The sequence below is a fragment of the Balaenoptera borealis genome (genome assembly GCF_965194805.1).
Source record: "Balaenoptera borealis genome assembly, chromosome: 16".
Taxonomy (NCBI): Eukaryota; Metazoa; Chordata; class Mammalia; order Artiodactyla; family Balaenopteridae; genus Balaenoptera; species Balaenoptera borealis.
In genome coordinates this window covers 19,740,192-19,752,440 of record NC_138872.1, presented here as the reverse complement: position 1 = coordinate 19,752,440, position 12,249 = coordinate 19,740,192, and positions in this window count along the sequence as shown.

Sequence of the window (12,249 nt, the reverse complement as noted above, 5' to 3'; positions counted from 1 at the left end):
ATCTGGGGGAATCTTCTCTGAGCTCAAGGTCAAATAACAACTTGTGTCCAAAAGGAGGTCTTTGGCTTCTTGGACTCAGCCTTGGGGCAAACTGGGAACAGAGTGGTATAGGAAGACCTAAGGGGGACATGGAAGGAAGCAGAAGATGGAGAAACTGGATATGGTCAGGAGCCGGGCATGGGGAGCTGCTTCCATTTTCAGCAGGAATCCAAGGTAGGCAGCGTTTGGTACAAATGTAATGTCCTACTAAGCCATGGGGAATCATGATAATTCAGGAGAACCAGAGGTCTTCTTTCTGTTTCATGAAGACACTGAGCTCTTTGTTGCCTCATGGCCTTTGCACTTGCTGTTTCCTGTACCTGGAATGCCCTCTCCCCAGTCCTTGCATGGTTGGTGCCTCTTCACTTGGATCTGATTTCAAGTGTCACCCCCTCAGAGAGACATTTTCTAAAGTTCCTCCAGCCCCTCCTGCAGTCATTCTCTACCTTACAACCCTGCCTTATTTTCTTTGTGGCACTTGTCAATGTCATAAGTAATCTTATATATGAATTTGCCTACTTAGTTTATTCCGTGTCTCTCCTGCTATAAAACAATATTCAGAAGGTCAGGACCATATCTGCTTGTTTGCTGCTCTATCTCCAGTGCCTGACACACACCCAAACTCAGTAAGTAGCTATTGTAAAGATGAATGAATGATTTGAACAAATTAATGAATAAAGGAAGCCAAAGTTAAGTCCCAGCCTTTGGGAACGGGGTTTAGTAGGGAAGAGCAGAAATTCAGTGATAACACAAGGACTCAAGGGCATCCCAAGGCATGAGTGGATATTTCACTTTGGTAGCACAACACACTCCAGACCTACCTGTGATTTCCTAATACAAAGATGGGAAGTGCCCTAAGCCAGCTGCTAAACAGAGCAGGGCGGTGCCTCTGGCTTTTGCTTCTTGGGCTTAGAGATTGGCTGCTTGTTTACTGGTTCTCAAACAACTTCAAGGCTTCACTCATTCCCTCACCACCCTCACCCAGCTCCTTCTTCAGCCTGATGAGTCTATCACGGGCATTTGAGAGGGATGGGAAAGCAGTGTGGTTTTGCAAGGAATGATTGATAATCCTGCATAGCAACTTTGGGAAAACAATGTCCCATCCTTCAGCCTCAAAGACATGACAGTGATACCATGCCTTCAGGTTGATGTGAAATTAAAACCTCTGAGCAGCTAGAAGCCACGTGGTGGATAGGTTAAGCATGCAGGCCCTTTTGTACACACGTGTTCATAGCAGAATTATTCACAATAGCTAAAATGTGGAAGCAACCTAGCAACCCCAGATGTCCATTGACAGATGAACAGATCAGCAAAAGTAGTCTATCCATACAGTGGAATATTATTCAGCCTTTAAAAGGAGGGACATTCTGACACATGCGACATTATGGATGAAGCTTGAGGACATTATGCTAAGTGAAATAAGCCAGACACAAAAAGGCAAATACTGTATGATTCCATTTGTATGAAGTACTTAGGGTCATCAAATTCATAGAAACAGAAAGCCAAGGGTTAAGGGAGAAGGGATTGGGGAGTTAGTGTTTAATGCATACAGAATCTCTGTTTGGGAAGATGAAAAGAATTCTGGAGATGGATGGTGGTGATGGTTGCACAACAATGTAAATGTACTTAATGCCACTGAACTGTAAACTTAAAATGGTTAAGACAGTAAATCTTATGTTAAAAAATTTCTTTAATAAAAAGAGTGCAGGCCCTGGAATCAGACAGACCTGGTTTGACTTCCAGTCCCACCACTTGCTAGCTCATGATTTTGGGCAAGTTTTCTATCTCCTGTATCTTCCAGAATGCAGCCCCAAATACAGAGATTCAGGCATCTTGAGCAGAATGGGATTTAATTCAGGGAACTGGGTGATTACAAAACCTTTGGAAGAGTTGGAGGAGAGAAAGTCAGAGTCTGCCTTACCGTTCAGGTCTGTTGTCATATCCGTGGTCCAAAGTCAGCAATTTCCTCCTGCTGCAGCAATCAGGAGATTACAGGAAGCTACTACTGACCACCACAGTGGCCCTCTGTGCAGGTCCGGGACCAATGATGGGCAGGGAGAGCACAGGCTCATGAGTCTGCCATCACTGCTCGAGAAAAAGATTGGCTTCTGGGCCCATCTTCCTTCTGAATCTTACATAAGCATCTCACTGCTCACACAGAGAACTCTGGAGGGAACCTATAGAATGTGGTTGCTGGAGTTCTGGTCCCTAAGACACAGGGGAAAGCCTAGAAGGAGATAAGAATCAATACTGACCACCATATATATCTTGTATACCTCCCTGACCCCGAGTTTTCTCATTTTTTCCATGGAGATATTAATAGCACTTATCTCCTAGAGTTTTATTTGGATTAAATGAAATAATACGTGGACTGCCTTATTTCACTCGCTCCTTTCTTCGCTCCCTCCCTTGTTTCTTCCTTCTCTCCTTCCTTCCTTCTCTCCCTCCTTATTCCCCATCGACTCTCTGTGTCTCCCTCTGCCTATGGATCTCTATTAAGACTCTGTCTCCAAACAGTCTGTAGATTGGCTGGCAGTCAGCCTCCAGCCCCTGGAAGCCATATCAAATCCCACTGAGGGGGCGATTTCTGATCCAGACCATTATCTGGGCCATGGGAGACCTATGCTCTTTGAAAATGACCACCTCACTTTGGAAAGAAACCAGACTTTCACTTGTATCCAAGGCAAGGGAGACCCTAGTCTAGGTCTGGAAAGACCCAGACCCCAGGTACATCCTTTGCCCCAGGTTCTAGGACCAACTGGTGTTGGCCAGACAGGTTGGCTTATCGGCAGGTCAGGTGTCACCATTTAGAGCAGAGATTCAGCAAAGTGTGGAAGGAGAGAAAGCAGGAGGTGGATGTTCAGATGAAATGGTGTTATTAATGCCAATTATGAAAATGACCCATTATCACCATCTAGTCACCACCATCACAGGCGTGTCCCCTGGACACCCACTGGGATGCAGCCATTAAATGCGCCCCCCCTCCTCCTACTCTTCTCCCATCCTCTGGGGGTAAGGGCTGTTCCTCTGGCTGCACCTTTACTCAGGTAGCGCTCCCTGAACCAGAGTGCCTTGAGAGGTGGTGAGCTCCCTGTCTTAGGAGATAGTCAAGACAGTGATGACTTAGTAAATTTGGGATATAATTACCCCAAACTGAATTACCTTTCAAAGCCAAGACCCAAGAATCTTCAGGAAAGATACTACTTAAATATTTATTTATTTATTTATTTAAATTCCCACCTTGAGGAAGTGGGCACCATTATTCAGAGAGATTAAAAGGCAAGGCTCATGCTTTGAGGTCTCAGAGTTACATCACTGTGACACCAAAGATACCTGTCTTTGTTCTCCCATACTTTGTTCAAAAGCGGCATATGGCTGCTTAAGAGTTTAAGAGGACAGGTTTAGGGGCCAGACAGATCTGGATTTAGATCCTGGATTTAGACCCACCAGCTATGCATCCCTCAACAAGTCACTTCACCCTCTCAACCTCAGGTTCCAAATGGGGACAAGAGCTCCCCTCATTGTGGTGAAGAATCGATAAGAGTATGACTCTCATGTTCCCAGCCAGGTTCCTGGCACACGGTAAGTAAGTGCTCAGTGAATGGTTGCCATAGTAATACAGCAGAAATGAGGGTTTGGCCCCAGAAAGGGATCTAAGAATGACAATGGTGGGTGATATGCCCCATAGCCCCATGACCCAGATAATCTAAGAATCTTGGCTTTAGCCTGACCAGACTCTGCCAGAGCCTTTGTCCCTGCCTTTCCATGTCGCAATGTCCCTTGGTTGGTCTGAACCCCCAGCATCCCCTGCCCTGTCCTATGCCAACAACCCCCAGGTATCGTACTCTGCTCCAGACTTGACATGAACCCTTTAACCATTAAGCACTGAACATTATGTTTTCCACCCTCAGAGGTTTCCAAACAGTGATTAGGTAGTGGAACACCCTGCTAGGATGGCAAGAGTCAATATCATTAGTGTGGGAAGGAGTGTGGGGTAAGTGGAGGTGCTTGGAGGCTTGGCACACGGCAAGGAGTGGGCTGGCACCAGGGTGCAAGGCTTGGTGGAGCAGTTCCTTTGCCAAACCCCCAGCTGGCTAGCACTCTCTCTTGAAGGAACCGAGCTGTGAAGCTGCAAGGACAGGTGATAGAATCAACAGAACACTGGCTCTGGGGTCAGAATGACCTGACTTTAAAATCTATCCCTACCATTGTGAATTTAGACACAGTACCTAACCACTCTATGTTCATTCCCTCATCTACAAAATGAGCATTACCCTTTCAATCTCATAGAGTCATGGTAAGGATTTAATGAGAGTACACAGTGCTTAGAACAGAGTAAGCTTCAATAAATGGTACCTATACTACTCAAGTAGAGTCACCAGGATGTAGATTCTGAAGTCACAACGTAAGGTGACAATCCCTTTAAAATTAGTAAAATAAAGTACCCAAAATTCCCCTTTAAAAAAAGCTCTGTATCAGTCAGGATGTGTTGGGTTATGCTGCTATAACAAGCAAGCTCCAAAAATCTCAGGTAAAACCACAAAGATTTATCTCTCATTCAGCACCACGTGTTTTTCACAGATAGGCAAGGAGGTTCCATTTGTCGTAGTCACTAGGGATCCCAGGTTTACAAAGCAGCCACCAACTGTCACTATGCCAGAAGGAAACAAACATCTCTGGACATTCTTGCCCTGGCAATTAAATATTTTGACCCAGTAGTAGCGTACATCACTCATTAGTTAGAACTAGTCATGTGGCCCCACCCAAACATAAGTTGTTCAGTCTTCTCTGTACTCAGAGGGAGAAAAGAACTGGGTGCTGGTAACCATCATTAATCACTACCAGAGGATCCATACTGGGGACTCACATTCTTTTCTCAATCTGTCCACAAGGCCAGATTTTCTCTCCAGTATTGGAACAAATCACTATTTCTTCACTTGAGTACTACAGGATAAAATAGATGTGCACTTCGGGCAATGTTGCATGAAAATATTAAAATCTTTCACTACCAGAATCATAGTTGGTGCTTCAAGTCACTCACACATAGAGAACCACTTGGACTTGCAGTTGATGCCTAGCTACAAGATTAACCTCTCCCCACTCAGGGTCACTCTGAGTCTATGCTCACTGAGATTAATGGCCAGAATCATCTGTGTATTTAAATGTTTGTTTTTCTCTCTTCCTTTTTGTTTCAAAGCTGAATTGTGTAAGTCAAATACCTGTAAGATACAAAGCTCTTTGCTAAGATAACTTTCTGGGGTTTGGTTGGCTCTCATGGCAGAAAGGAGAGATTCTCCAAGATTATCTTCATTAAGTTCCCATCCTGAGAGCTGAGCTGTTAAGGGCTCTATGGTCTCCCTTTCAGAGTCTCCTTCTACAATATGATTGGAGCAGAGGGGTTTGGTCCCAGCCTCCTTATAGGACCATGATGAACTGTCTTATTGACCAGCCTCCTGTCAAGGGAATCACTTGGCCAGTGACTAAGGGGACAGAAGATATGTCTTGAGGCTCAAGATTCAAACTTCCTGTGGCAGCCCTTAGGATTCAACTTCTCAGGCCCTTGGTCAACTAAAGCGCTGAGGGTCTTCATCTTGTGGATACCCTGGTTCTGAAAGTTGTTTGGAGCCAGAAGTCAGGATTCAGTTTGAAGTGGGGCAAGTTTCTGCCTATAAGATAGTATAAACCATAGTCTGCAACCAGTGTTTGGTAGATAGATAGATAGATAGATAGATAGATAGATAGATAGATGATAGATAGATAGATAGATAGATAGATAGATAGATAGATAGATAGATAGATATTCTCTGAATCTCAATGTCCTCATCTACAAAATGCAACATGAGCATTACAACAGTTACCAGACACAGTTACTTCTCTACCTAAGAAATGACTTGGGGCTACATTAGAAGCCAAAATCTAATGGAAGCAAATGAACACTTATTAAGCACCTACTATGTGCCACGCCCACAGCTAGGAGTTTTATATGTGGGCTATCTTATAATTTCACCACCTTGTAAGAGAGGCACTTTTGCATTTTATAGATGAGGAAACCGAAGCTGCGTGAGGCAGAGAGGCTCACCAAGCCTGGTGGAGTTTACACCTGAGTCCTGATCTGTCTACTTCTGAAGGCCATGTCTCTTCCTCCCCACTCTCCTGGATGCACCCTGAGAACCGTGTCCTAATGGCCTCCACCTGCATTTCGAGCCAAGCAGGGAGGAGCAGTGCGTTGAGAAAGAGGACAGTACTGCCAGGTTAGTCCTTGGAGACCAGAGTCTGTGTGGGAAGTGGAAAGCAAAGCTGGAAATGTGGATAAGCCCCACCCAGATGAGTGTTCTGAATCCATTGGTCCATTTCTTCAGAAAGAGGCTTCCAAGCCTGGACTTGTAATTAATGGCAGGTGCAATCACTCTACTGTGCACACAGATTGGGTGTCTAGGCATAGGGTATCCATGTGTGCTGTGCCCGATATCTTCTTTCATGATCAACTTGGCAAATGAATGAACACTGGTGAGCGTGTGAAGCCATTTAGCCATTTCCCCTACCTGTTCCACCTTGAAATAGCTCTGACATCCATTCCCTCCTTTCCATCACCAAGGTCACACCAATTCAGGTCACACTGTCCAGGTGTTCACAACAGTTTCATGACTGGTTTTCTGGTTACCAGCCTCTCCTTGCATCCAATCCAACCTTCCTGCAAGCCACCAAGGGTCATCTTCCTAAAATGCAAAACTGATCCCATCTTATCCAAATTAAAAACAAACCCACCAAAAAACCTTCAATGGATTCTACCACTCTTAGGATCAAGTCCAGATTCCTAGTCATCAGCCTCAAGGTCATTCACAATCCAGCTCCTTTTAACCCCTTCAGCCCTCCCCCCTCATGAGCATCCCCAGCTCTGTTCACACCTAAATGTATAACGTTTTCTTATGTGCTTTCATGCCTTTGTACAAGGTACCTCTTTGCCACGGTGCCCTTTTCCCAAATTCTCAACTTAGTGAAACCCCATTTAACTGCAACAGGAAGAGAAAGCATTAAAACATGAGTATTCCAGATCTTCTCCCCTCCCTACTTCCTTAGGAAGCAGAATCAGGGCAATATTCCTCATTAAGATATCCACAGAATGCAGAAATGGAGCTATGTAGTTAACAAAGAGCTGAGGTATAGACACATGTTTTTGAAATACCAGAGAGCTCAGAGTAGGCGAAGCTTGTGGTACTGAGAGTTGAGATTGGAAAATAGAGGGAGTTTGGGGGACCTGCTGTGTAGAGGATTTTGAGTGGGGAAACTATATAGAAGAAGAGATGTTTATAAGAGTAGCCCTCTCCCATTTAGCACTTCCTCCAGGAACTGAATAAAGTTTACTTTTTTCACTCTCTCTTGTGTCACAACACCAAAATCGTACTGAGCCATGTGGGTGTCAAGATTTATTCAGGTTACACATCCTTTAGAGTTTAAATCAAAGCTCTTGAAGCTCCCAACTATCTTCTCTGACCTAGCAGAATAGTCATTCCTCTCTGTGTAAAACCACAGCACTTTATTACATAAATCTTGTTTCAAGTCTTCACACGGGGATATCTTATTTGACTGTGTATTCTCTCTGGCATCCGTTCCGATGTCCTGAGAGATCAGGGTTGGCTGTATCCTCACCACCTCTGAATCTCCAGCTCCCAGAACAAGTCCTGGCATCGAGAAAGGGACCATCCATTCTTGTTGAATATACTACTAAATATTGGGCTCTCTTATGAAGTCTTCGCCAAGCTGACCCAGCATCCAAGTCTCACCTTGGCCAGTCTGAGATGGGGGACTCCCCTACAGAGAATTCAGCCTCATGTCTAGATGCCATCATTTTCAGTTTTGGTTCTGACCCCGTCCAGCTGAAGAAGGAAAACAGAAGTTTAAAAAAAAAGTGTCCGAACCTTCAGAACCACGAAGAGGAGTTGTCTACTTCGGTCCTTAAAATGTGCCTTGTGCCTCTTCTCCTTTTCACTGTCGAGATTCAACCAAGCCCAGTAAAAATTCACTCAACCCTCACCCTGCCTGGATGATCAAGTCCCAACAGGGTGCCTTTGTCACAGTCACGCACGCAAGCATCTCTGAAGTCTGGAAACGAAGTAAGTTCCAACACCAATCACCCCCCTAGAGGTCAGGCTTCATGCTATCCCTAAGTCTGGGAAGATTTTATGCCACGGGGCTGTTTCTCCTCCCCTGTGGGCCTCTGATATTGTCTGAGTATTGGAGGGACCTCAAACATATGCTCCCTCCTCATTCACTGAGTTGATGGGCTGGTCTCTGAAATATTCTATAAAGACCAAGGTGACAGCTCAGAGAGCTGGAGATCCAGCAACTTCTTTCATCCTTCACTCTTTAGAGGAGTAGACCTCAGGCACCTCATCAACTTCAATGGACACCAAATAAAAAGGGGAAAGTTGGAAACAACATGGGAGACCTAATTACATACATGGTATGAGCCTCCTAGAGAAAAAACCTCCCAGGAATTTTGAATGAATCCAGAGGTTGTGTGTCCCTGAAGAAAAGTGACAACAAGGTGACCAGTCAAGGAGAAGAGATGAAAGTAGTCCTCCCTCATTTCCAGCCTTTCCTTCAAGTGTGTCTACTTTTCCAGCATCTCTCCTCCTACATTATGAGAATCCTTTCATGCCCTTGGTGTTGCCCTTGGTGTCACCCAGGTTGCCAACCTCCAAGCAGAGCTAGTTGGAGCCCAGAGTTCCCTGAGTCTGTGCACTGTACAATCATGAGGTCTTGAATCCAAACCTGACTTCACCACTGGATGGCCAAGTGACCACAGGCATTCCTTCACCTCCCAGAGCCATAACTTCTTTAAAGTATGTATTTCGGTGGTTGCTCTGGGGATTTGATGAGATCATGCATGCAAAATAAGGCTCACTGGCAGATAGTAAGCCCTCAGTAATTGTTAGTCATTATTATTACTTAAAATACTAGCATGCTTCATTTGGGAGACTGCACCAGACTGTGCTAGATTTCCTTGGATTCACCACCCCCCAGCACCCTGAACATCCCCCTTTGTAGCTTTCTCCATATCTGTTATTTCTGCTCAGGGTCTGGCTTCCCTCATGGCCTGTGAGCTCTAGGAGTGGATCACAAACCACTGCTCCACTGTCACAGATACCTAGAATCATAATAAATGCTCAGAAAAACATTGTCAACCTAATTCATTCCCATTCCACCCATTCCCATCACAGCTTCCCTTCTCTTAAGTTTTTGCCCATTTCCATGTCAACCTCAGCCACCCCCTGCTTCTCTTTCTGCCAATCCTAAATCTGAAGATACCTAAGCTCTTTGGGAGTGAGAGGGTTGATTTCTACATTGCAAATGTCAACAGATGACCAGCATAATGAATATAGGGTTCAGAGGACAGAGACGTCTTAGGTGTTTCCTCTGGAAAAAGGAGCAGGGCCAGACTTAGGTGGACTGTTCTGAAAGCTTACAAGTCCCCTTCCTTGGAGGAGAAGCAAGCATGGTGGCCAGTTCTGTGTAACACTGGCAAATGTAAGATGAAACGTGCCTACCGGACACTCTAACAAATGTGAGAGTCAGCTGTCATTATTCCCATTTTACAGATGAAGAAACTGAGACTCAGGAAGTTGAAGTCACTTGCCCAGGGCATTCCAGCTCCCCCGACACTGACTGAGATGCATTTGAAAGAGAGCATCTGGGGAGGCAGACAGCTGATCTCACTGACACATGCCCCCACCTCCCCACCCTGGCTCCTGTCCCGTCAGGTACTGGAGGATACCTGGATCCAAACTGCAGGTCATCTGGCTTAGTCTGGTGACATCAGATGCCAGATTGAACCACTCGAGGATCCCTCCAGCTTTGAATTGAATCCCCTTTATTTTGGAGATACCACATCCTGCAGCTCAGTGATGGTGGGTGAGAGAAGGACAGGAGTCCCCTACCCTCTGATCCCAGAAGGAAATGTGAGAGTTCAGACACCCTGGTAGCCCCCATCTTGAACATCCCAGCACTGAGGCAGTGGGCCGGTTTTTACCCCATCAATGGAAACGAGGGCTGGCTCTGTCCTGGGGGCTCCACACTGTGACCAGACAGAGGCCAAACTCACTCCCACAACTGGATCTCTGCCTTCACTGCCCCTAAAGATCTCTTAACTATTCCCAGCTCCCCTTCTCCCTCCACGTCTTCCTTCTGTTTCCTTCCCTCTCCCCAGTTCTCTCCCTTTTTATCCCAGGGGAAGCAGCACCCGACTTGAAAATATATATATATTATTTAGCGTTTCATATATGCACATCACAAAATACTCACCTGACAGCCACATCTGGACCATAGAGATGTTTTATTTATGCCACACACAACGTTTTAAGAAAACCTGAATGTTTTGCCAACGTGAAAATTTGAGGGATTTCCTGTAAAAGGCCAGATTTCTACCTTCTCTTAAATAATCGGAAAACTAGCAGTTCTGAGCTCAACTTCTCACGTAGCAACAGTTGGCTGAAGTTAAAGAACATCTGCCCCATTGGGTCAGGATATTTTTCCCACAGCAATCTTCCCTAAAATTAGCCTCCTTCACTCATTTGGCCACCTGACCTGGGTATATGTTTCTGTTTAAGACTCTCCGTGCTACTCTTAACTCCAAAATTCCCATCATACAGAAGAGAAAACTGGGGCACCAAGAGCTTAACAAATTGCCAAGGTCACTAGTCGGTGGCATCCCTAGGGTCTTCCCTGATGACTGCCCTTCAGCAGTTCCCAAGGGAGTGAAGGAAGTCCCCTCAACCCACTACATTCTCCACCTTCCACCATCCTCTTGTGCTGAGCCTAGAGGCTGGAGGAGCTACAGAAGACCCAGGAGGATGCGGGTGAAAGATGGACTCAGGTGTGTGGTACTCGGCCCTCATCACAAACGAGGTCACCTCCCCCTGCAGGTGGCTTGTGGAGGTGGAGCTACCACCAGGGCAGGTGAGGACAGCTCTGAGGGCTACATTGTCCTTACATGCCCTCGCAGTGCCAGGCGATTCACTCAGAGTCCTGTTCCTCAAGCATGAGAGTCTTCTGTGCTGGGGGTAAGCACAGGTGCCTCACTTGCACGCACATAATACATGCACAAACACGTACACAACATACACAAATGCACACATCCACACACACATATACACACACACATACACACACACAAAACTCTTAGAGAGTAAGGAGGTGAGCAGTAAGGGGGGGAGGGAAGAAGGGAAGGAAAGGAGGGAGGAAAAGAGGGAAGGAGGTAAAACTTTTTAAATTACCGTATAACGAGTATTTGCTCTGTGCCAGGCATTGTTCTGTGTTTTCCGTGCTCTATGTTATTCAATCCTCTCAACATTCCTTAGAGGTAGGTATATTTTTATTTCCTCTTTTCAGATGAAGAAAGAGAAGCTTAGAGCGACTAGAAAACTAGCCCCAGATCTTAAAGCCATGACAGTTGGCAAAAGAGCTGAGGTCTGAACGAAATTCTCCTTAAGTGCCAGACTCTGCGCTAAGCCTTGAGAATACGGAAGTGGGAAAACATTCCTGATACCTACCCTCATGGGGTTCCCTGGTCGGGAGGAGGGGCAGACAATATACCAAAAAATCACACGAATAACCACATGAATACAGATGTGATAGGTACGATAAAATTAAAGCACAGAACACCATGTACCGTTTTAACTTAAGCTTAGGGTGAAGGAAGGCCTCCCTGTGGGAATAACTAGACCCCAGCCTGGGCTCCCCAGATACAGTTAAGCACCTTCCCATCATCACCCTCCTGGGATGGAAGAGAGGATGGAGCGCCTATAACCTCAAATCATGAAGACTAGTTCAATAACAGTTTTAGAGAAAAATCTACCTTATTCGACATAACGGTCTGGGAATCCAACTGCTGGGATCTTGCTGCAATGAAACCCTGCTTACCCTGGCCCATTCTGGGACTCCTCACACCCGAATCCCACCTCTGTGAGTTGTGCAGGGGTTTCGGCCAGCAAGGACATCACTAGTTCAGTGTCCCCTGGTTCGTTGGGCTGCACAAGACTGGTGTTCAACAGCGCCATCATGTGGATAGGGCCTAAATGATACTCCCATGAACTGGTCAGAATTTCTGGTTCTCTCATGTGACATCTGGGAACAGAATGGGCCACCTTCTAACTAAACAAGACCCCAGTTGGTCTTTGGAAATTGGGAACTTCATCCTAAAAATGTAAGTGG